This window comes from Ranitomeya imitator, chromosome 2, assembly GCF_032444005.1.
Source record: "Ranitomeya imitator isolate aRanImi1 chromosome 2, aRanImi1.pri, whole genome shotgun sequence".
Classification (NCBI taxonomy): Eukaryota; Metazoa; Chordata; class Amphibia; order Anura; family Dendrobatidae; genus Ranitomeya; species Ranitomeya imitator.
The window spans coordinates 217279996-217306074 of NC_091283.1; the positions used below are offsets into that span (position 1 = coordinate 217279996).

Genomic DNA, 26079 nt, shown 5'->3' on the forward strand with positions numbered 1-26079 from the left:
CCCTCCTCAGGCAGCTGCTTCCTCCCGTCTACTGCTCGGTCACACACAATCGCCGGTACCGGAGACGCTGAGCCCCGCCTGCACAGCGCCGCCTCCCGGTAGTCAGGAGAAAGAGGAGTCGACTAGGCGGCACAGCGGTCACGTGAGAGCAAGAGGCACGTGACTTACTGGGGGCTGCAGCCCTCAGTGCCTGCACGCATGCGTACTACCCAGGGAGTTTTTGCGCGCTTGCTTTGAACAGCTCGTCAGGAAGTGATCCGTGTTGTGTTGTGGTGGATGCAAAGTAAGTGGCCGGTAGTCACGTGGTATCCTGTACTCCTCCGGTACCGTACTCCTATATTATACCGTCCTCCTATGTTACACCGTACTCTGACATTATACTGTCCTCCTATGTTACACCGTACTCTGACATTATACTGTACTCCTATGTTATACCGTACTCTGACATTATACTGTCCTCCTATGTTATACCGTACTCTGACAATATACTGTCCTCCTATGTTATACCGTACTCTGACATTATACTGTCTTCCTATGTTATACCGTACTCTGACATTATACTGTCTTCCTATGTTGTACCGTACTCTGACAATATACTGTCTTCCTATGTTATACCGTACTCTGACAATATACTGTCCTCCTATGTTATACCGTACTCTGACATTATACTGTCCTCCTATGTTATACCGTACTCTGACATTATACTGTACTCCTATGTTACACCGTACTCTGACATTATACTGTCCTCCTATGTTATACCGTACTCTGACATTATACCGTACTCCTATGTTACACCGTACTCTGACATTATACCGTCCTCCTATGTTACACCGTACTCTGACATTATACTGTCCTCCTATGTTATACCGTACTCTGACATTATACTGTCCTCCTATGTTATACCGTACTGACATTATACCGTCCTCCTATGTTATACCGTACTCTGACATTATACTGTCCTCCTATGTTATACCGTACTGACATTATACCGTACTCCTATGTTATACCGTACTGACATTATACCGTCCTCCTATGTTATACCGTACTCTGACATTATACTGTCCTCCTATGTTATACCGTACTGACATTATACCGTACTCCTATGTTATACCGTACTCTGATATTATACTGTGCTCCTATGTTACACCGTACTCTGACATTATACTGTACTCCTATGTTATACTGTGCTCCTATGTTATACCGTACTCTGACATTATACTGTCCTATGTTATACCGTACTCTGACATTATACTGTGCTCCTATGTTACACCGTACTCTGACATTATACTGTACTCCTCTGTTATACCGTACTCTGACATTATACCGTCCTCCTATGTTATACTGTGCTCCTATGTTATACCGTACTCTGACATTATACTGTCCTCCTATGTTATACCGTACTCTGACATTATACCATCCTCCTATGTTATACCGTACTCTGACATTATACTGTCCTCCTATGTTATACCGTACTCTGACATTATACTGTACTCCTATGTTACACCGTACTCTGACATTATACTGTCCTCCTATGTTATACCGTACTCTGACATTATACCGTACTCCTATGTTACACCGTACTCTGACATTATACCGTCCTCCTATGTTACACCGTACTCTGACATTATACTGTCCTCCTATGTTATACCGTACTCTGACATTATACTGTCCTCCTATGTTATACCGTACTGACATTATACCGTCCTCCTATGTTATACCGTACTCTGACATTATACTGTCCTCCTATGTTATACCGTACTGACATTATACCGTACTCCTATGTTATACCGTACTGACATTATACCGTCCTCCTATGTTATACCGTACTCTGACATTATACTGTCCTCCTATGTTATACCGTACTGACATTATACCGTACTCCTATGTTATACCGTACTCTGATATTATACTGTGCTCCTATGTTACACCGTACTCTGACATTATACTGTACTCCTATGTTATACTGTGCTCCTATGTTATACCGTACTCTGACATTATACTGTCCTATGTTATACCGTACTCTGACATTATACTGTGCTCCTATGTTACACCGTACTCTGACATTATACTGTACTCCTCTGTTATACCGTACTCTGACATTATACCGTCCTCCTATGTTATACTGTGCTCCTATGTTATACCGTACTCTGACATTATACTGTCCTCCTATGTTATACCGTACTCTGACATTATACCATCCTCCTATGTTATACCGTACTCTGACATTATACTGTCTTCCTATGTTATACCGTACTCTGATATTATACTGTGCTCCTATGTTACACCGTACTCTGACATTATACTGTACTCCTATGTTATACTGTGCTCCTATGTTATACCGTACTCTGACATTATACTGTCCTCCTATGTTATACCGTACTCTGACATTATACTGTCCTCCTATGTTACACCGTACTCTGACATTATACTGTCCTCCTATGTTATACCGTACTCTGACAATATACTGTCCTCCTATGTTATACCGTACTCTGACATTATACTGTCCTCCTATGTTACACCGTACTCTGACATTATACCATCCTCCTATGTTATACCGTACTCTGACATTATACTGTCCTCCTATGTTACACCGTACTCTGACATTATACCATCCTCCTATGTTATACCATACTCTGACATTATACCGTACTCCTATGTTATACCGTACTCTGATATTATACTGTGCTCCTATGTTACACCGTACTGACATTATACTGTACTCCTATGTTATACTGTGCTCCTATGTTATACCGTACTCTGACATTATACTGTCCTCCTATGTTACACCGTCCTCCTATGTTATACCTTACTCTGACATTATACTGTACTCCTATGTTATACCGTACTCTGACATTAAACTGTGCTCCTATGTTACACCATACTCTGACATTATGCTGTACTCCTATGTTACACCGTACTGACATTATGCCGTACTCCTGTTACACCGTACTCTGACACCGTACTGTACTCCTATGTTATACCATACTCTGACATTATACTGTACTCCTATTTTACACCGTCCTCCTATGTTATACCGTACTCTGACATTATACTGTCCTCCTATGTTATACTGTACTCTGACATTATACTGTGCTCCTATGTTACACCGTACTCTGACATTATACCGTCCTCCTATGTTATACTGTGCTCCTATGTTACACCGTACTCTGACATTATACTGTCCTCCTATGTTACACTGTACTCTGACATTATACCATCCTCCTATGTTATACCGTACTCTGACATTATACTGTACTCCTATGTTATACTGTACTCTGATATTATACTGTGCTCCTATGTTATACTGTGCTCCTATGTTATACCGTACTCTGACATTATACTGTACTCCTATGTTATACTGTGCTCCTATGTTATACCGTACTCTGACATTATACTGTGCTCCTATGTTATACCGTACTCTGACATTATACTGTCCTCCTATGTTACACCGTACTCTGACATTATACTGTACTCCTATGTTACACCGTACTCTGACATTATACTGTACTCCTATGTTATACTGTGCTCCTATGTTATACCGTACTCTGACATTATACTGTCCTCCTATGTTATACTGTACTGACATTATACCATCCTCCTATGTTATACCGTACTCTGACATTATACTGTCCTCCTATGTTATACCGTACTCTGACATTATACTGTACTCCTATGTTATACTGTGCTCCTATATTATACCGTCCTCCTATGTTATACCGTACTCTGACATTATACTGTGCTCCTATGTTACACCATACTCTGACATTATACCATACTCCTATGTTACACCGTACTCTGACACCGTACTCCTATGTTATACCATACTCTGACATTATACTGTCCTCCTATGTTATACCGTACTCTGACATTATACTGTCCTCCTATGTTACACCGTACTCTGACATTATACTGTACTCCTATGTTATACCGTACTCTGACATTATACCGTCCTATGTCATACCGTACTCTGACATTATACCGTACTCCTATGTTACACCGTACTGACATTATACTGTACTCCTATGTTATACTGTACTCCTATGTTATACCGTACTCTGACATTGTACTGTACTCCTATGTTATACCGTACTCTGACATTATACTGTACTCCTATGTTATACCGTACTCTGACATTATACTGTACTCCTATGTTATACCGTACTCTGACATTATACCGTACTCCTATGTTATACCGTACTCTGACATTATACTGTACTCCTATGTTACACCGTCCTCCTATGTTACACCGTACTCTGACATTATACTGTACTCCTATGTTACACCGTACTCTGACATTATACCGTACTCCTATGTTATACCGTACTCTGACATTATACTGTACTCCTATGTTATACCGTACTCTGACATTATACTGTACTCCTATGTTATACCGTACTCTGACATTATACCGTACTCCTATGTTATACCGTACTCTGACATTATACTGTACTCCTATGTTATACCGTACTCTGACATTATACTGTACTCCTATGTTATACCGTACTCTGACATTATACTGTACTCCTATGTTATACCGTACTCTGACATTATACCGTACTCCTATGTTATACCGTACTCTGACATTATACCGTACTCCTATGTTATACCGTACTCTGACATTATACCATCCTCCTATGTTATACCGTACTCTGACATTATACCGTCACAAGTTTAGCAACACTTTTATCAATTTTTTTTTCAAGAAAAAACATCCTCTTTCTTTATGGACGTATTCAGACTTCAATAGACTTTGAGGGGCCGATATACTGAAAACTCCCCAAAAGTGATAACTTTTTAAAAACCGCACCCCTCAAATGCTTCCAAACTGTTCAGAAATGTTTTAACCCTTCACATGCTACTCAGGAATTAATTCAAAGTGGAATGAAAAAAAGAATTGTAATTTTTACTCTAAAATGTTACTTTAGCCCCAAAGTTTTCCACTTTTACAAAGCCTTCGTGTTCCGTTTGGCGTCTGCTCTGGCGGTCTCCATATTTTTAAGTGTGCACAGATCTGTGTTCGCCCACACTTGTGCACTAAAAAGACACCTAAAATGATGGGACACCGCTGGAACGCAGACCAGTCCAAAGTGACTCCATCTGCCTTATAAGTGAGTGGTTCCATTCAAGACTTTGCCTGGATCACGGGGAATTTTCACGAAAACCCAGACGTTAGCGCTCAGCAGAGAGCGCAGGATAAATGAGCGGAGCCTTATTCCGAGTTTTTTGGGAAGCAGAAGGAACAAATTGGCAGCAGTACAAGAATAGTTCTTATTTTACGTTTTGCTGCTGTCACACACTAAATATGCTTTTTTTTATTTAAAACCCTGCTGTTCTGTTCGGTCTGGGGAGACCTATTTTGAACTTTGGTATTTTTTGGGGTGTTCAAGATGCGGTTCTGAAACTTGTGGTTGATTGACTTAAATGAGGATGGGTCGGTCGGCCACGGGTTTCAGAGCCGCATCTTGAATATTTTAAAGAATATTGAAGTTCAAAGTCGGTCATTTTTGACCAACAGAACAGCAGGGTTAAAAAAAAATTAAAGTTTTATCGTCACCCTATTCTGATTGATATAATTTTTTTTTTTTTTTTTTTGTGAGCATTGCTGAATGAGGGCATACTTCTTCCTCCACAAGTTGGAGACTTTTTTTTTAGACCATTGTTGGGCACATTGATCAAAACCGTACTTTTTATTCAGATTTTTCAGACAGAATGAACAAAAACCTGCAATTCAGTACCGGAATTGTTATATCACGACTCGACTCACCATGTGGTAAAAATGATAAGACCCGATTTGTTCGTCGGGTCGGTACGATTACGGCAATACCAAAATTATATCTTTTTATGATTTGCTATTTTTGCAGACTGAAAACCTAAATGATATAAAAATGAATTTGTTTTTGTAACATATTCTGAGAGCTGGAACTTTTTTATGTTTTCCCTAATGAGCCAAACTGGGGCTTGTAGTTTGTGGGATGATTTGGCGCTTTTATTTATACCATTTTTTTTCTATATGACTTTTTCAGTGCTTCATAATCATTTTTTTGTGTGTGTCAGTATGTTGTAACAGCAGAATTTTTGGTGTCTTTTATTTTTTACAGTATTCGCCATATAGAATAAGAGTTCATCCTTGTTCTCAGTTTCTGCCCTGTCTCCCCCACATACAGACCCCCAGTTGGACATTTAGTACAAATAATTAGGTACACCACATTAGAAGTGACGCAGCTGAAAGTACCCGGGATCTTGTAGTCCTGATGTGAATTGGGGATCTTTATCTTGTCCGTGGTCATTATAAATGGACAGGTTTTACATTTTTTCTGGTTGCAATGAAAGGTTCCTGCAGCTGTTGGAGAGGACAGGGAGCTCTTGACAATGATGCTTCTTAGATTTGGGGGCTGCCTAAAACACAGTAGTGGGGGGTCTGGAAAAATGGATTGTAATCGGGCATCTTTTTGCAGTAAAGGTTGTAATTTCCGTGCAGCTCCCCTTAGCACCTCCAGATTTGGATTGTAGGTGACTACTAGAGGCACCCGGTTATTTTCTTCTTTAGCTTTGTAATGTAGCAGGTAACATAGTAACATAGTTAGTAAGGCCGAAAAAAGACATTTGTCCATCCAGTTCAGCCTATATTCCATCATAATAAATACCCAGATCTACGTCCTTCTACAGAACCTAATAATTGTATGATACAATATTGTTCTGCTCCAGGAAGACATCCAGGCCTCTCTTGAACCCCTCGACTGAGTTCGCCATCACCACCTCCTCAGGCAAGCAATTCCAGATTCTCACTGCCCTAACAGTAAAGAATCCTCTTCTATGTTGGTGGAAAAACCTTCTCTCCTCCAGACGCAAAGAATGCCCCCTTGTGCCCGTCACCTTCCTTGGTATAAACAGATCCTCAGCGAGATATTTGTATTGTCCCCTTATATACTTATACATGGTTATTAGATCGCCCCTCAGTCGTCTTTTTTCTAGACTAAATAATCCTAATTTCGCTAATCTATCTGGGTATTGTAGTTCTCCCATCCCCTTTATTAATTTTGTTGCCCTCCTTTGTACTCTCTCTAGTTCCATTATATCCTTCCTGAGCACCGGTGCCCAAAACTGGACACAGTACTCCATGTGCGGTCTAACTAGGGATTTGTACAAGAGGCAGTATAATGCTCTCATCATGTGTATCCAGACCTCTTTTAATGCACCCCATGATCCTGTTTGCCTTGGCAGCTGCTGCCTGGCACTGGCTGCTCCAGGTAAGTTTATCATTAACTAGGATCCCCAAGTCCTTCTCCCTGTCAGATTTACCCAGTGGTTTCCCATTCAGTGTGTAATGGTGATATTGATTCCCTCTTCCCATGTGTATAACCTTACATTTATCATTGTTAAACCTCATCTGCCACCTTTCAGCCCAAGTTTCCAACTTATCCAGATCCATCTGTAGCAGAATACTATCTTCTCTTGTATTAACTGCTTTACATAGTTTTGTATCATCTGCAAATATCGATATTTTACTGTGTAAACCTTCTACCAGATCATTAATGAATATGTTGAAGAGAACAGGTCCCAATACTGACCCCTGCGGTACCCCACTGGTCACAGCGACCCAGTTAGAGACTATACCATTTATAACCACCCTCTGCTTTCTATCACTAAGCCAGTTACTAACCCATTTACACACATTTTCCCCCAGACCAAGCATTCTCATTTTGTGTACCAACCTCTTGTGCGGCACGGTATCAAACGCTTTGGAAAAATCGAGATATACCACGTCCAATGACTCACCGTGGTCCAGCCTATAGCTTACCTCTTCATAAAAACTGATTAGATTGGTTTGACAGGAGCGATTTCTCATAAACCCATGCTGATATGGAGTTAAACAGTTATTCTCATTGAGATAATCCAGAATAACATCCCTCAGAAACCCTTCAAATATTTTACCAACAATAGAGGTTAGACTTACTGGCCTATAATTTCCAGGTTCACTTTTAGAGCCCTTTTTGAATATTGGCACCACATTTGCTATGCGCCAGTCCTGCGGAACAGACCCTGTCGCTATAGAGTCACTAAAAATAAGAAATAATGGTTTATCTATTACATTACTTAGTTCTCTTAGTACTTGTGGGTGTATGCCATCCGGACCCGGAGATTTATCTATTTTAATCTTATTTAGCCGGTTTCGCACCTCTTCTTGGGTTAGATTGGTGACCCTTAATATAGGGTTTTCATGGTTTCTTGGGATTTCACCTAGCATTTCATTTTCCACCGTAAATACCGTGGAGAAGAAGGTGTTTAATATGTTAGCTTTTTCCTCGTCATCTACAACCATTCTTTCCTCACTATTTTTTAAGGGGCCTACATTTTCAGTTTTTATTCTTTTACTATTGATATAGTTGAAGAACAGTTTGGGATTAGTTTTACTCTCTTTAGCAATGTGCTTCTCTGTTTCCTTTTTGGCAGCTTTAATTAGTTTTTTAGATAAAGTATTTTTCTCCCTATAGTTTTTTAGAGCTTCAATGGTGCCATCCTGCTTTAGTAGTGCAAATGCTTTCTTTTTACTGTTAATTGCCTGTCTTACTTCTTTGTTTAGCCACATTGGGTTTTTCCTATTTCTAGTCCTTTTATTCCCACAAGGTATAAACCGCTTACACTGCCTATTTAGGATGTTCTTAAACATTTCCCATTTATTATCTGTATTCTCATTTCTGAGGATATTGTCCCAGTCTACCAGATTAAGGGCATCTCTAAGCTGTTCAAACTTTGCCTTCCTAAAGTTCAATGTTTTTGTGACTCCCTGACAAGTCCCCCTAGTGACAGGTGAAACTGCACAATATTGTGGTCGCTATTTCCTAAATGCCCAACCACCTGCAGATTTGTTATTCTGTCAGGTCTATTAGATAGTATTAGGTCTAAAAGTGCTGCTCCTCTGGTTGGATTCTGCACCAATTGTGAAAGATAATTTTTCTTGGTTATTAGCAGAAACCTGTTGCCTTTATGGGTTTCACAGGTTTCTGTTTCCCAGTTAATATCCGGGTAGTTAAAGTCCCCCATAACCAGGACCTCATTATGGGTTGCAGCTTCATCTATCTGCTTTAGAAGTAGACTTTCCATGCTTTCTGTTATATTTGGGGGTTTGTAACAGACCCCAATGAGAATTTTGTTACCATTTTTCCCTCCATGAATTTCAACCCATATGGACTCGACATCCTCATTCCCTTCGCTAATATCCTCCCTTAAAGTGGACTTTAGACAAGACTTTACATAGAGACAAACCCCTCCTCCTCTCCGATTTTTACGATCCTTTCTAAACAGACTGTAACCCTGTAAGTTAACTGCCCAGTCATAGCTTTCATCTAACCATGTCTCGGTTATTCCCACTATGTCAAAGTTACCTGTAGATATTTCTGCTTCTAGTTCTTCCATCTTGTTTGTCAGGTGATTCCTTGATATTCTGGTGGCTCTTGTGATCTGGTTTTCAATTGTTCTTGGATGGTCGCCCTGATTCAAAAAGGTCTTTCTGAGGCCACCAAGGTGTTAATCTCTATCCATGGGGTTGGAACATATACGATTGTATCTGATGGCTTAGCTATAGACAATAGAGTTTTTTATGTGTTTTGGATGGAAGCTGTCCCATTTAAGGTATGTTGGACGGTCGATTGGCTTCTGATACAGGGATATCTCTATTTTATTGTTCTGCAGCTTAATGATGGTGTCCAAAAAGTTAATCTCAGTACAGGAGTGGTTGAGTGTCAAGTTTATGGTGGGATGAAATTGATTAAACTGTTCATGGAACGTCTTTAGCTGTGGCTCACACTCCGTCCAGATGATTAAAATATCATCAATGTAGCGGTAGTACGCCAGAGGCCTGATGGGGCATGAGGACAAAAAGTCGCTTTCAAGCTTGACCATGAAAAGATTTGCATACTGTGGGGCCATTTTACTTCCCATCGCTGTGCCAGTCTCCTGTAGATAGATCTTCTTGTCAAACTCAAAGTAATTGTGGGTGAGGGTGAATTTTATAAGTTTCACCACAGAATTTGCATCAGTCCCTGCCTTTTCCAGGAAGAATTTGCAGGCATTTAATCCATCCTGGTGTGGGATATTGGAGTACAAAGATTCCACATCCATGGTGGCCAGGATGGTTCCTTCTGGTAGAGGACCTATTGCTCATTGTTTATTCAATTGGTCAGTTGTGTCCTGAATGAAGCTGGGTGTATCCTTTACCAAGGGTTTAAGAATACCCTCTACCCATCCAGATACCTGCTCAGTAAGGGTGGCCACACATGAAATAATTGGTCTTCCTGGGTTTCCAGATTTGTGGATTTTGGGAAGCATATAGAATGTCCCTTCTTCTTGGACTTTTTGGTATCGGGTCATTGGCTCTTATGGATACGTCGGGCAGACAAGATACCAACTTGTTTAGTTCCTTGTAATAGTCCTGTGTAGGATCCGACTCCAATTTTTTTAGTAGCGTGTGTCCATAAGTTGTCTGTTTGCTTCCCTCATATAGTCTGATGTGTTCATCATGACTATTGCACCTCCCTTGTCATCAGGTTTGATGATGATTTATTTCTTGGTTTTGAGCCTTTCTCTCCTGGGCACTGATGTTGGATGCTTGTCTACTGTTAGTATCTATGATGGTGGATTTTATCAAATGTCTGAAGGAGTCTATAAATGAGGGTTGCATCCAGGTGGATGTGTCCAGCCTGACCTCTTCTTTGTTGTTAGGATCCCTTTCCCTTCAGTCCAGGTGGGTTCTGAATCTTCTGTATCATTGAAATATTCCCTCAGACGCAGTCTCCTGAAATAATGTTCCATATCACTGCAGAGTTCAGTTTTATCCAGGGCCTTAGTAGGACAAAATGATAGTCCTCTGGAAAGCACGACCAGCTCCACTTTGTTGGGTTTATAATCTGAGAGATTAACCCCTTTACCCCCAAGGGTGGTTTGCACGTCAATGACCAGGCAAATTTTTACAATTCTGACCACTGTCCCTTTATGAGGTTATAACTCTGGAACGCTTCAACGAATCCTGGTGATTCTGACATTGTTTTCTCGTGACATATTGTACTTCATGATAGTGGTAAAATTTCTTTGATAGTACCTGCATTTATTTGTGAAAAAAACGGAAATTTGGCGAAAATGTTGAAAATTTCGCAATTTTCAAACTTTGAATTTTTATGCAATTAAATCACAGAGATATGTCACACAAAATACTTAATAAGTAACATTTCCCACATGTCTCCTTTACATCAGCATAATTTTGGAACCAAATTTTTTTTTTGTTAGGGAGTTATAAGGGTTAAAAGTTGACCAGCAATTTCTCATTTTTACAACACCATTTTTATTTTTAGGGACCACATCTCATTTGAAGTCATTTTGAGGGGTCTATATGATAGAAAATACCCAAGTGTGACACCATTCTAAAAACTGCACCCCTCAAGGTGCTCAAAACCACATTCAAGAAGTTTATTAACCCTTCAGTTATTTAATAGGAATTTTTGGAATGTTTAAATAAAAATGAACATTTAACTTTTTTACACAAAAAATTTACTTCAGCTCCAATTTGTTTTATTTTACCAAGGGTAACAGGAGAAAATGGACCCCAAAAGTTGTTGTCCAATTTGTCCTGAGTATGCTGATACCCCATATGTGGCAGTAAACCACTGTTTGGGCGCATGGGAGAGCTCGGAAGGGAAGGAGCGCCGTTTGACTTTTCAATGCAAAATTGACAGGAATTGAGATGGGACGCCATGTTGCGTTTGGAGAGCCACTGATGTGCCTAAACATTTAAACCCCCCACAAGTGACACCATTTTGGAAAGTAGACCCCCTAAGGAACTTATCTAGAGGTGTGGAGAGCACTTTGACCCAGCAAGGGCTTCACAGAAGTTTATAATGCAGAGCCATAAAAATAAAACAAAATTTTTTTCCCACAAAAATTATATTTTAGCCCCCAGTTTTGTATTTTTCCAAGGTTAGCAGGAGAAATTGGACCCTAAATGTTGTTGTCCAATTTGTCCTGAGTACGCTGATACCCGATATGTGGGGGGGAACCACCGTTTGGGCGCATGGGAGGGCTCGGAAGGGAAGGAGCATCATTTGGAATGCAGACTTAGATGGATTGGTCTGCAGGCGTCACATTGCGTTTGCAGAGCCCCTAATGTACCTAAACAGTAGAAACCCCCCACAAGTGACACCATTTTGGAAATTAGACCCCCTAAGGAACTCATCTTGATGTGTTGTGAGAGCTTTGAACCCCCAAGTATTTCACTACAGTTTATAACGCAGAGCCGTGCAAATAAAAAATATTTTTTTTCCCACAAAAATTATATTTTAGCCCCCAGTTTTGTATTTTTCCAAGGTTAGCAGGAGAAATTGGACCCTAAATGTTGTTGTCCAATTTGTCCTGAGTACGCTGATACCCGATATGTGGGGGGGAACCACCGTTTGGGCGCATGGGAGGGCTCGGAAGGGAAGGAGCATCATTTGGAATGCAGACTTAGATGGATTGGTCTGCAGGCGTCACATTGCGTTTGCAGAGCCCCTAATGTACCTAAACAGTAGAAACCCCCCACAAGTGACCCCATATTGGAAACTAGACCCCTCAATGAACTTATCTAGATTTGTTGTGAGAACTTTGAACCCCCAAGTGTTTCACTACAGTTTATAACGCAGAGCCGTGAAAATAAAAAATCTTTTTGTTTTCCCACAAAAATTATTTTTTAGCCCCCAGTTTTGTATTTTCCCAAGGGTAACAGGCGAAATTGGACCACAAAAGTTGTTGTCCTATTTGTCCTGAGTACGCTGATACCCCATATGTTGGGGTAAACCCCTGTTTGGGCACACGGGAGAGCTCGGAAGGGAAGGAGCACTGTTTTACTTTTTCAACGCAGAATTGGCTGGAATTGAGATCGGACGTCATGTTGTGTTTGGAGAGCCCCTGATGTGCCGAAACAGTGGAAACCCCCCCAATTATAACTGAAACCCTAATCTAAACACACCCCTAACCCCAATTCCAACGGTAACCCTAACCACACCTCTAACCCTGACACACCCCTAACCCTAATCCCAACCCTATTCCCAACTGTAAATGTAATCTAAACCCTAACCCTAACTTTAGCCCCAACCCTAACCCTAGCCCTAACCCTAGCCCTAACCCTAGCCCTAACCCTAGCCCTAACCCTAGCCCTAGCCCTAACTCTAGCCCTAATGGGAAAATGGAAATAAATACATTTTTTTTTATTTTTCCCTAACTAAGGGGGTGATGAAGGGGGGTTTGATTTACTTTTATAGCGGGTTTTTTAGCGGATTTTTATGATTGGCAGCCGTCACACACTGAAAGACGCTTTTTATTGCAAATAATATTTTTTGCATCACCACATTTTGAGAGCTATAATTTTTCCATATTTTGGTCCACAGAGTCATGTGAGGTCTTGTTTTTTGCGGGACGAGTTGACGTTTTTATTGAAAACATTTTCGGGCACGTTACATTTTTTGATCGCTTTTTATTCCGATTTTTGTGAGGAAGAATGACCAAAAACCAGCTATTCATGAATTTCTATTGGGGGAGGCGTTTATACCGTTCCGCGTTTGGTAAAATTGATAAAGCAGTTTTATTCTTTGGGTCAGTACGATTACAGCGACACCTCATTTATATCATTTTTTTATGTTTTGGCGCTTTTATACGATAAAAACTATTTTACAGAAAAAATAATTATTTTGGCATCGCTTTATTCTCAGGACTATAACTTTTTTATTTTTTTGCTGATGATGCTGTATGGTGGCTCGTTTTTTGCGGGACAAGATGACGTTTTCAGCGGTACCATGGTTATTTATATCTGTCTTTTTGATCGCGTGTTATTCCACTTTTTGTTCGGCGGTATGATAATAAAGCGTTGTTTTTTGCCTCGTTTTTTTTTTTTTTTTTTTTCTTACGGTGTTTACTGAAGGGGTTAACTAGTGGGACAGTTTTATAGGTCGGGTCGTTACGGACGCGGCGATACTAAATATATGTACTTTTATTGTTGTTTTTTTTTTATTTAGATGAAGAAATGTATTTATGGGAATAATATTTTTTTTTTTTTTTTCATTATTTTGGAATTTTTTTATTTTTTTTTTACACATTTGGAAAAATTTTTTTTTTACTTTTTTACTTTGTCCCAGGGGGGGACATCACAGATCAGTGATCTGACAGTGTGCACAGCACTCTGTCAGATCACTGATCTGACTAGCAGCTCTGCAGGCTTCACAGTGCCTGCTCTGAGCAGGCTCTGTGAAGGCACCTCCCTCCCTGCAGGACCCGGATCCGCGGCCATCTTGGATCCGGGGCTCGAGCAGGGAGGGAGGTAGTGAGACCCTCGCAGCAACACGATCACATCGCGTTGCTGCGGGGGGCTCAGGGAAGCCCGCAGGGAGCCCCCTCCCTGCGCTGTGCTTCCCTGCACCGCCGGCACATCGCGATCATGTTTGATCGCGGTGTGCCAGGGGTTAATGTGCCGGGGGCGGTCCGTGACCGCTCCTGGCACATAGTGCCGGATGTCAGCTGCGATAAGCAGCTGACACCCGGCCGCGATCGGCGGCGCTCCCCCCGTGAGCGCTGCCGATCGCTATGACGTACTATCCCGTCCAGGGTCAGATAAGCCCAGGGCACCTCGACAGGATAGTACGTCTAAGGTCACAGAGGGGTTAATGACAGTTATTTGTGTCTGGAATGGAGTGGTTGTTCAAGTTGTCAGGTTTAGGCTTTGTTTTGTATCCGTTTGTATAGAGTCCTGAATTGAGGCGCAATCTGTGCAGTTTCTTTTCCTTGTTATGAATCAGATGGGTCCGTAGTTTGTTGTAATGTTGTAATTTTTGCTCTGCGTCTTCTGTAAGTGTTTTCCTCAGGATTTCAAATTGCCCTTGGACTTTACTCTTTATGCCAGGGGTCCCCAACCTGTAGCTCGGGAGCCACATGTGGCTCGCGGTCCCATGAATTGTGGCTCGCGGCTGTCTGTCAGCTTAGTGCATTAGCTCCAGTTCTAGCAAACAGGTATGAAGAGCACATCTGAAAATGGTGAATTTTGTGAACAGCTCTGCATAGAAGAGCAGATCTGGATTTATATATACTGTTTTTAGGGATTTTGAGATGATTTAAGTATGGTATGCTGGAGACACGATGACCCCACCTGTCAGAGGAGATGTTTGAAGCTGGATGTGACAGTGTCTTGGGAGTTCTTTATAGGAGAATACTGAATTATATCAATCACCCAAAGCAGTACACAAAGATCCATGGGTATTGTAGGAACCCATGGATCTTTGTGTACTGCTTTGGGTGATTGATTTTTGTGGAAATGCTTTGGTTACCATTATACCTGTAATGGGGGCTTTGGTTGCCACTATTGTGAGGGGGCGGAAGCTGAATGTGGCTCGCGACCCTCTCTCAAGGCTGGATGTGGCTCGCGACCTTCTCTCAGAGCCGACTGTGGCTCTCAAGGTCAGAAACGTTGGGGACCTCTGTTTTATGCTGTAGCAGACATGCAAAAGATGATTCCTTAACCCCTTCCCGACCTTTGACGCAGCGTATGCGTCATGAAAACCCGTGCCAATCCGACCTGTGACGCAGCATATGCGTCATGGTCGGATTGCGTCCCTTCAGGCTGGGTGAAAGGGTTAACTCCAATTTCACCTAATCTGCAGGGACAGGGGGAGTGGTACTTTAGCCTAGGGGGGGTGGCTTCGCCCCCTCCCCCCCCCCCCCCGTGGCTACGATCGCTCTGATTGGCTGTTTCACTTTCAACAGCCAATCAGAGCAATCTGTAATATTTCACCTATGAAAATTGGTGAAATATTACAATCCAGCCATGGCTGATGCTGTAATAGCATCGGCCATGGCTGGAGCCCCCGATCTGGACCCCCCCACGACTGACGGGGGCCATCTGCAGCCGCCGTCAGAGTTCCGTACCCCTCCGTCCAGTCAAGCGCCTTCCTCTCCCCTCTGACCCTCCCCTTCGCCCCCCCCCCCCCCCCCCCCCCCCCCGCTGTCCGATCGCACCCCCCCCCCCATACTTTCCTAGTCCCGGTGTCCTTCCCGGTGTCCTCGGTCTTCTCGCATGGGTGCCGCCATCTTGGAAAATGGCGTGCGCATGTGCAGTGCGCCCGCCGAATCTGCCGGGCCGGCAGATTCGTTCCCTGTACATTTTGATCACTGTGATAGAGCCTATCACAGCGATCAAAATAAAAAAAAATTGTAAATAATCCCCCCCCCCCTGACCCCCACATAGGTAGGGAAAATAATAAAATACAGAAAATATATTTATTTTTGTTTTTCCATTAGGGGGTAGGGTTAGGGTTGCCCTTAGGGTTAGGGTTGCCCTTAGGGTTAGGGTTGCCCTTAGGGTTAGGGTTGCCCTTAGGGTTAGGGTTGCACTTAGGGCTAGGGTTGCACTTAGGGCTAGGGTTGCACTTAGGGCTAGGGTTGCACTTAGGGCTAGGGTTGCATTTACGGTTAGGGTTGCATTTAGGGTTAGGGTTGCACTTAGGGCTAGGGTTGCACTTAGAGTTGCACTCAGGGTTAGGGTTGCACTTAGGGTTGCACTTAGGGTTAGGGTTGCACTTAGGGATATCGTTGCACTTAGGTTTGCACTTAGGGTTGGGGTTGCACTTAGGGTTGGGGTTGCACTTAGGGTTGCACTTAGGGTTGGACTTAGGGCTAGGGTTACGGTTGCACTTAGGGTTAGGGTTGCACTTAGGGATATCGTTGCACTTGGGGTTGCACTTAGGGTTGGGGTTGCACTTAGGGCTGGGGTTGCACTTAGGGCTAGGGTTGCACTTAGGGCTAGGGTTGCACTTAGGGCTAGGGTTGCACTTAGGGCTAGGGTTGCACTTAGGGCTAGGGTTGCACTTAGGGCTAGGGTTGCACTTAGGGCTAGGGTTGCACTTAGGGCTAGGGTTGCACTTAGGGCTAGGGTTGCACTTAGGGCTAGGGTAGCACTTAGGGCTAGGGTAGCACTTAGGGCTAGGGTTAGAATTAGGGTTAGGGTTGCAATTAGGGTTAGGGTTGCAATTAGGGTTAGGGTTGCAATTAGGGTTAGGGTTGGAATTAGGGTTAGTGTTGGAATTAGGGTTAGAATTAATAGTAGTAATAGTTACCTGCACAAACAGATATCCTCCTAAGATAGCCAAGTCTAAAAAAAACCCGCTCCAACTTCCAAAATTATTAAGCTTTGATATTTGAGTCTTTTGTGTTGATTGAGAACATAGTTGTTGATCTATAATAAAAATAATCCTCTTAAATGCAACTTGCCTAATAATTCTGCACACAGTGTAGTAAGTAGACTGTGCCTCGGTGTCCGCCTTCAGTATGTGTACACGCCCGAAAATGAGGCACAGCAGAGCGCACGCTCAGTGTCCCGGCACCATTATAGTCTATGGCCCCATGGGTATATACACCAGAATCCTGTTTTGCAGGGGTCTTCGGATATAAGCCCCGCTAGGACTCGCGAGCATGGACAAAAGCGCGGTGTGTAAGCTCCCAAAGTCGTATGTATTGTCTACTTACTGCGGGACAAATGTGATACTCTATGATTGGAGTAAGTATGCTAAAGAAAATGTCCAGGCACAAGAAGCTGCGTATGACACTGTCAGTGAGCCATCAGTAGGACCAGGACAAATCCCCGTACTCCGCTCCTGCTGCACTGCCGCCAGGCCCCGATGCACGGCTCACCGCTGCCTTCACTCCGTACATGTTGTGTGGTATACTTACTCCAATTATCATAGAGTATCACGTCTGCTACACATTAAGTGGACAATAAATCACTCTTCATCCGCTGCACTACATGTTAGGGCATGTTAGGTTAGGCTATGGGTTGGATTAGGCTTTGTGCACACGTTGCGGATTAGGTTTAGGAATTTCTGGTGCGGATTCTGCCTCTCCTGGCAGAAAACGCACCTGCGGTTCCGCAGCGTTTTTTGTGCGTTTTTGCTGCGGTTTTCTTGCGGATTTGCTGCATTTTTAACCCCTGCGGTTTTCTATAATGGAATGGGTACAAAAACGCTGCAGATTCACAAAAAAGAAGTGACATGCTACTTCTTTTAAACCGCAGCGTTTCCGCAGCGGATTTTCCGCAAAGTGTGCACAACATTTTTTTTTCTCATTGATTTACATTGTACTGTAAATCAATTGCGGATCTGCAGCGTTTCTGCACCTCAAAAAACGCTGCAGATCCGCAGAGAATCCACAACGTGTGCACATACCCTTAGATGGACTTAAAGTCTTCCTTCAGCCTTAATAACTATGTTACATCTCCTCCTGCTGCTTTGTCACCTCCGCTCTGTATTTCTAATCTTAATCTGACCTTTGTAATTTAATAAAGCTTATGATTTGTATATATGGCTGTATATGTCCTTGTGAGTAGGTATGTACTGCTTATATTATATTACTGCTTATATTATACTGTATTGTATTCCTTACTGTACTCCGCTCACTTTACACCACTTATACTGTATTGTACTCCACTTATATTATACTGTACTGTACTGTACTTCTATATATATAATCGTCTAAGGGGCACTTCTGTCTGTCATGGAAATCCCAAGTCGCTGATTGGTCGCGGCTGCAACCGCTACTCCCCTGCAGTCAGTGCCCCCTCCATACCCCCCCCCCCCCCAGTCAGTGCCCGCCGCCCACATAGCGTTTTAGCAATCCGTTAAACCGACTGCGTTACACCGCGGCTGTTGTGAATTCTGCTCTTGGGCTCCCTCCGGTGGTTGTTGATGGTAATGCAGTTGTTCCTAGGCGGCAGTCTTGGACAGGTGTTTCTGCTAATTGCAAGTCTGACTGGGGTATTTAGCTTTGCAGGACTCATTAGTCCTTGCCAGTTGTCAATGTTCTATTTGAAGTATTGGTTCTCTGTCTGGCCTCTACTGCTTGCTGCCCATTCAGCAAAGATAAGTGTCTGCTTCATTTTCTTGGTCACACAGGCTGTGTGTTTATTTTCTGTGCTGTTCATAGTTTCTATTTTTGTCCAGCTTAGACTGTGCCTGTTGTTTTCTCAGTCTGGTTGGATTCGCTGGAGTCGCAGATATACTCTCCGCATCTTTAGTTAGGTGGTGGAGTTTTTGTATTTTTCTGCTGTGGATATTTTGTAGTTTTTGTGCTGACCGCTTAGTATCCTGTACTATCCTTTTCTATCTACGGTAGTTAGAAGTGGCCTCCTTTGCTAAAACCTGTTTTCTGCCTGCGTGTCTTTTCCTCTCCTGCTAACAGTCATTATTTGTGGGGGGCTGCCTATCCTTTGGGGGTCTACTCTGAGGCAAGTGAGTTTTCCTATTTCCATCTTTAGGGATATTTAGTCCTCCGGCTGTGTCGAGGTGTCTAGGTCTGGTTAGGCACACCCCACGGCTGCTTCTAGTTGTGGCGATAGGATCAGGGTTTGCGGTCTGTATAGTTACCACTACTCCAGCGAAGGTTTTTTCATGCTGCTCCAAGGCCGCCTGATCATAACACGCGGCATAACGCAGTGTAACGCAGTCTGATAACGCTGCTGTTAACCCTGTGTGAGCAACTTTTTACTATTGATGCTGGCTATGCAGCATCAATAGTAAAAAGATATAATGTTAAAAAATAAATAAATAAAAAATGGTGCTATTCTCGCATTCCGCCGTTATTTCACAATGCATCACTGGGAACGGAAGCTCTTGCGCATCCGTGGATGCCGGAGGGTGAGTATATACTGTAACTATTTTTTATTTTAATCCTTTTTTTAACAGAGATATGGTGCCCACACTGCTGTATACTACGTGGGCTATGTTATATACTTTGTGACTGATATATACTACGTGGGCAGTGTTAAATACTGTGTGGGCTGTTATATGCCACGTGGCTGCTATATACACGTGGCTGCTATATACACGTGGCTGCTATATACACGTGGCTGCTATATACACGTGGCTGCTATATACACGTGGCTGCTATATACACGTGGCTGCTATATACACGTGGCTGCTATATACACGTGGCTGCTACATACCACATGGCTGCTACATACCACGTGGCTGCTACATACCACGTGGCTGCTACATACCACGTGGCTGTGCTACATACCACGTGGCTGTGCTACATACCACGTGGCTGTGCTACATACCACGTGGCTGTGCTACATACCACGTGGCTGTGCTACATACCACGTGGCTGTGCTACATACCACGTGGCTGTGCTACATACCACGTGGCTGTGCTACATACCACGTGGCTGTGCTACATACCACGTGGCTGTGCTACATACCACGTGGCTGTGCTACATACCACGTGGCTGTGCTACATACCACGTGGCTGTGCTACATACCACGTGGCTGTGCTATATACCACGTGGCTGTGCTATATACCACGTGGCTGCGATATACTACGTGGCTCTGCTATATGCTACGTGGCTGTCTGTTATATAGTACGTGGGCTGTTATATTGTACGTGGGCACATACTACGTGGCTGTGCTATATACTACATACTACGTGGCTGTGCTATATACTATGTGGCTGTACTTTATACTACATCTACATACTACATGGCTGTTCTATATACTACGTGGCTGTGTTATATACTTCGTGGCTGTACTATATCCTGCACCCCGAACCCCCGGCATCCAGCGCCCCGAACCCCCGACATCCTGCGACCAATCAGCGAATTGACGCGGGATTTAAACCACGCTTCGCTGATTGGTCGAGCCCGGCCGGCTGCGACCAATCAGCGATATTGGCACGGGACTGAAACACCGCTTCAGTGATTGGTCGCGGCCGGCCGTGAGCTACCAATCAGTGATATTGGCGCGGTATTTAAACACCGCTTCGGTCATTGGTCGCGGCCGGCCGAGCACGACCAATCAGCGACAGGTGCAGTCCGGCCGCAAATTGGCGCCAGATTTGAACCACGCTTCACTGATCGGCCAGCCGGGCGCGACAAAACAGCGATATTGGCGCGGAATTTAACCCCCACTCACAGCGCGGCGTACATAACATACATATTCCAGAATACCCAATGCGTTAGAATTGGGCCACCATCTAGTATATTATATTTTACTCTACTATCACCGTGCTGCTGTCATCTCAATCTCCTCTCTGGTCTCACTGTTCTGCTCTCACCTCAATCTCTTCACTGCTTTCACCGTGCTGATGTCCCCTCAATCTCCTCTCTGCTCTCACTTTTCTGATGTCACTTCAGTCTCTTTTCTGCCCTCACTGTGCTTCTGTCACCTCAGTCTCATCTTCGCTCTCACTGTGCTGCTGTCATCTCACTCTCCTCTCTGTTCTCATTGTGGTGCTGTTACCTCAATTTCTTCTTCACTTTCACTGTACTGCTTTCACCTCAATCTCCTCTCTGCTCTCACTGCTGCTTTCACCTCAATCTCCTCTCTGCTCTCACTGCTGCTGTCAGCTCAATCTCCTCTCTGCTCTCACTGTGCTGCTGTCACCTCAGTCTCCTCTCAGCTCTCACTGTGCTGCTGTCACCTCAGTCTCCTCTCGGCTCTCAATTCAATTCAATTCAAATGAGCTTTATTGGCAGGACTAAATACATGTTAGCATTGCCAAAGCATATGGTAAAAATACGGGGGTGGGGGAGGGGGGGCATATAGAGGTCCAGGGAATATCAAATTCCTTTTAGAGGATAGGGGATGTTTCCAGGGTGGGGTATAGGAGTCCATGACATATCAGGCTCTTTAGTCGAGGGATAGGGATATGTCCAGTGTTGGGGTACGGGTGTCCAAGACATATCAGGCTCCTCTTAGTCTGTGGCAGGCACTGACATATTCCGCTGCTACGGCCACTGCACTTTCTCTTCCCCCAGTATTATCGGCAGTTTCTCTTCCTCCTCCATGGAGGTGAAGTCTGGGAGGAGATCAGACAGTCTCTTGAAGTGAGTGTCCCTCACTGCGGAGTATTTGGGGCACCTCAGCAGGAAGTGGGGCTCATCCTCCACGGCCTCCTGGGGGCACTGCTGGCAGAGTCTGCTCTCTCGGGGCTTATAGTTCTGTCGGTGCCGCACGGATTCGATGAGTAGGCTGTGGGCGCTCAGTCTGTACCGGCTCAGGATCTGTCGATCTTTGGGGTTTTCTAGTTTCTCTAGATATGGGGCCAGTTTGTACTCCCTCTGTAGATTCCGGTATATTGTCAGTTTCTTGGATTTGTTTATGTCGTTCCTCCAGATGCTGAGATATTCCTCTTTGACTTTGTGTACCATTTTCTGGATTTCACCTTTTGTCAGGCCATGGAGGTTGATGGCTTGGTCAGACTGGCTTTGGGTACTTTTTCTTGGGAGGCTTCCTGAGGCTTCCTGGTGTAGGAGGGCTTTGTGATGGTAGGAGCTGGGACTGCTACTTTGTAGATGAGCCTTGAATGACAGTGCCTTCTTCTTTATTGCGATGTGTAGTGGGAATCTGCCCAGCTCTGCTCGGCAGGCGCTATTTGATGTGCTCCGATGGACTTGGAGAAGATGCTTGCAGAACTCTAGGTGGAATATTTCTGTCGGCCCAGCGTCCCACTTTGACCAGTTTGGGTATGAGACTGGGCCCCAGACCTCACTGTGCTGCTGTCACCTCAGTCTCCTCTCGGCTCTCACTGTGCTGCTGTCATCCCAATCTCCTCTCTGCTCTGGGTGCTGCTGTCACCTCAATCTCCTCTCTGCTCTGTGTGCTGCTGTCACCTCAATCTCCTCTCTGCTCTGGGTGCTGCTGTCACCTCAATCTCCTTTCTACTCTCACTGTGCTGCTGTCACCTCAGTCTCCTCTCTGCTCTCACTGTGCTGCTGTCACCTCAGTCTCCTCTCAGCTCTCACTGTGCTGCTGTCACCTCAGTCTCCTATCGGCTTTCACTGTGCTGCTGTCACCTCAGTCTCCTCTCTGCTCTCACTGTGCTGCTGTCACCTCAGTCTCCTCTCGACTCTCACTGTCTTCTGTCACCTCAGTCTCCTCTCACTGTGCTGCTGTCACCTCAGTCTCCTCTCTGCTCTCACTGCGCTGCTGTCATCTCAATCTCCTCTCTGCTCTGTGTGCTGCTGTCACCTCAATCTCCTCTCTGCTCTCACTGTGCTGCTGTCACCTCGGTCTCCTCTCACTGTGCTGCTGTCATCTCAATCTCCTCTCTGCTCTGGGTGCTGCTGTCACCTCAATCTCCTCTCTGCTCTGGGTGCTGCTGTCACCTCAATCTCCTTTCTGCTCTCACTGTGCTGCTGTCACCTCAATCTCCTCTTCCCTCTAACTGTGCTGCTGTCACCTCAGTCTCCTCTCACTGTGCTGCTGTCACCTCAGTCTCCTCTCACTGTGCTGCTGTCATCTCAATCTCCTCTCTGCTCTGTGTGCTGCTGTCACCTCAATCTCCTCTCTGCTTTCACTGTGCTGCTGTCACCTCAGTCTCCTCTCTGCTCTGGGTGCTGCTGTCACCTCAATCTCCTCTCTGCTCTGTGTGCTGCTGTCACCTCAATCTCCTCTCTGCTCTCACTGTGCTGCTGTCACCTCAGTCTCCTCTCGGCTCTCACTGTGCTGCTGTCACCTCAGTCTCCTCTCACTGCGCTGCTGTCATCTCAATCTCCTCTCTGCTCTGTGTGCTGCTGTCACCTCAATCTCCTCTCTGCTTTCACTGTGCTGCTGTCACCTCAGTCTCCTCTCACTGCGCTGCTGTCATCTCAATCTCCTCTCTGCTCTGGGTGCTGCTGTCACCTCAATCTCCTCTCTGCTCTGTGTGCTGCTGTCTCCTCAATCTCCTCTCTGCTCTCACTGTGCTGCTGTCACCTCGGTCTCCTCTCACTGTGCTGCTGTCATCTCAATCTCCTCTCTGCTCTGTGTGCTACTGTCACCTCAGTCTCCTCTCTGCTCTGTGTGCTGCTGTCACCTCAATCTCCTCTCTGCTTTCACTGTGCTGCTGTCACCTCAGTCTCCTCTCTGCTCTGGGTGCTGCTGTCACCTCAATCTCCTCTCTGCTCTGTGTGCTGCTGTCACCTCAATCTCCTCTCTGCTCTCACTGTGCTGCTGTCACCTCAATCTCCTCTCTGCTCTCACTGTGCTGCTGTCATCTCAATCTCCTCTCTGCTCTGGGTGCTGCTGTCACCTCAGTCTCCTCTCTGCTCTGTGTGCTGCTGTCACCTCAATTTCATCTTTGCTCTCACTGTGCTTCTATCACCCTAATCTCCTGTCTGCTCGTATCGTGATGCTGTGACCTCTATCCTAGTAGACTTCTGAGGCTAGTTAACATTTCACTAAGAACATGCGCTGGTTGCCAACCAGCCCCAAAGATGTACAGCATGTTGCAGTAGGCCCTCAGTTGCCGTTCTGCTACGTACAATTTCATCAAGTTGATCTCGTAGGTGCTGTAAATGTGCTTCTGAGATCAGCAGCCTTAATGGGACTGTATTATAGAGGGAGGAGAGTTCCCTAGTGGGACTAAAAAAAAAAAAATTAAATTGCCCTCCCTCCCCGCCCCATGGTATAGTAATTGAGAATGGGTTGTCCATTAGTGGACAGCACCTTTAAAGGGAACCTGTCACCCCGTTTTTTCAGATTGAGCTATAAATACTGTTAAATAGGGCCTGTGCTGTGCGTTACTATAGTGTATGTAGTGTACCCTGATTCCCCACCTATGCTGAGAAATACATTACCAAAGTCGCCGTTTTCGCCTGTCAATCAGGCTGGTCAGGTCGTGTGGGCGTGGTGACATCGCTCTTTTCTTCCCCAGCTTTCCGTTGGTGGCGTAGTGGTGTGCGCATGTCCAAGTTCCGAATTTGCATCTCGGCTTTGGGAAAATGGCCGCCGCGATCTCTTCTGCGCACGCGCGGCATCCCGCGGCGATTTTCCTGAAGCCCCGTGCAGCAGAGCACTCCATCTGCGCACGCGCGGCCCCAGGAAGATGGCCGCCCCCACCGATGAAAGGGATGACAGCGCAGATCGCGCGCTGTGTCTTCACGTGCGCGCAGGGAATTCGGAACTTGGACATGCGCACACCACTACGCCACTTCTCAGCATAGGTGGGGAATCAGGGTACACTACATACACTATTGTAACGCACAGCACAGGCCCTATTTAACAGTATTTATAGCTCAATCTGAAAAAACGGGGTGACAGGTTCCCTTTAAGGTTGTGATCTACTATACCCTACACTTAGCGCTATGTACAGTGGCTTGTGAAAGTATTCGGCCCCCTTGAACTTTTCAACCTTTTCCCACATATCATGCTTCAAGCATAAAGATACCAAATGTAAATTTTGGGTGAAGAATCAACAACAAGTGGAACACAATTGTGAAGTTGAAAGAAATTTATTGTTTTTTTTAAATTTTTGTGGAAATTCAAAATCTGAAAAGTTGGACATGCAATATTATTCGGCCCCTTTGCTTTCAGTGCAGCAAACTCATTCCAGAAGTTCATTGTGGATCTCTGAATGATCCAATGTTGTCCTAAATGCCTAATGATGATAAATATAATCCACCTGTGTGTAATCCAGTCTCCGTATAAATGCACCTGCTCTGTGATAGTCTCAGGGTTCTATTTGAAGCACAGAGAGCATCGTGAAGACCAAGGAACACAACAGGCAGGTCCGTGATACTGTTGTGGAGAAGGTTAAAGCCGGACTTGAATACAAAATGATTTCCAAACCTTTAAACATCACAAGGGTCACTGTGCAAGCGATTATATTGAAATGGAAGGAGTATCATACCACTGCAAATCTACCAAGACCCGGCCGTCCCTCTAAACTTTCATCTCAAACAAGGAGAAGACTGATCAGAGATGCAGTCAAGAGGCCCATGACCACTCTGGATGAACTGCAGAGATCTACAGCTGAGGTGGGACAGTCTGTCCCTAGGACAACAATCAGTCGTACACTGCACAAATCTGGCCTTTATGGACGAGTGGCAAGAAGAAAGCCATTTCTCAAAGATATTTATAAATAGTGTTGTTTAAAGTTTGCAACTTCCCACCTTGGGAGACACACCAAACATGTGGATGAAGGTGCTCTGGCCAGATGAAACCAAAATCGAACTTTTTGGCAACAATGCCAAACGATATGTTTGGCGTAAAGGCAACACAGCTCATCACCCTGAACACACCATCCCCACTGTCAAACGTGGTGG

General features: G+C 44.5%; 1 protein-coding gene across 1 annotated transcript in view; it reads left to right on the top strand.

Moving 5' to 3' along the window:
* The first annotated feature begins 211 nt into the window (after positions 1–211).
* The window catches only part of CENPI (centromere protein I), a 75946-nt gene continuing 50078 nt past the window's right edge, over positions 212–26079 (top strand). Inside the window, exon 1 of the mRNA XM_069748601.1 lies at positions 212–283. The gene's annotated coding sequence lies outside the window, so the exon portion shown is untranslated. The remainder of the gene's footprint in view (positions 284–26079) is intronic.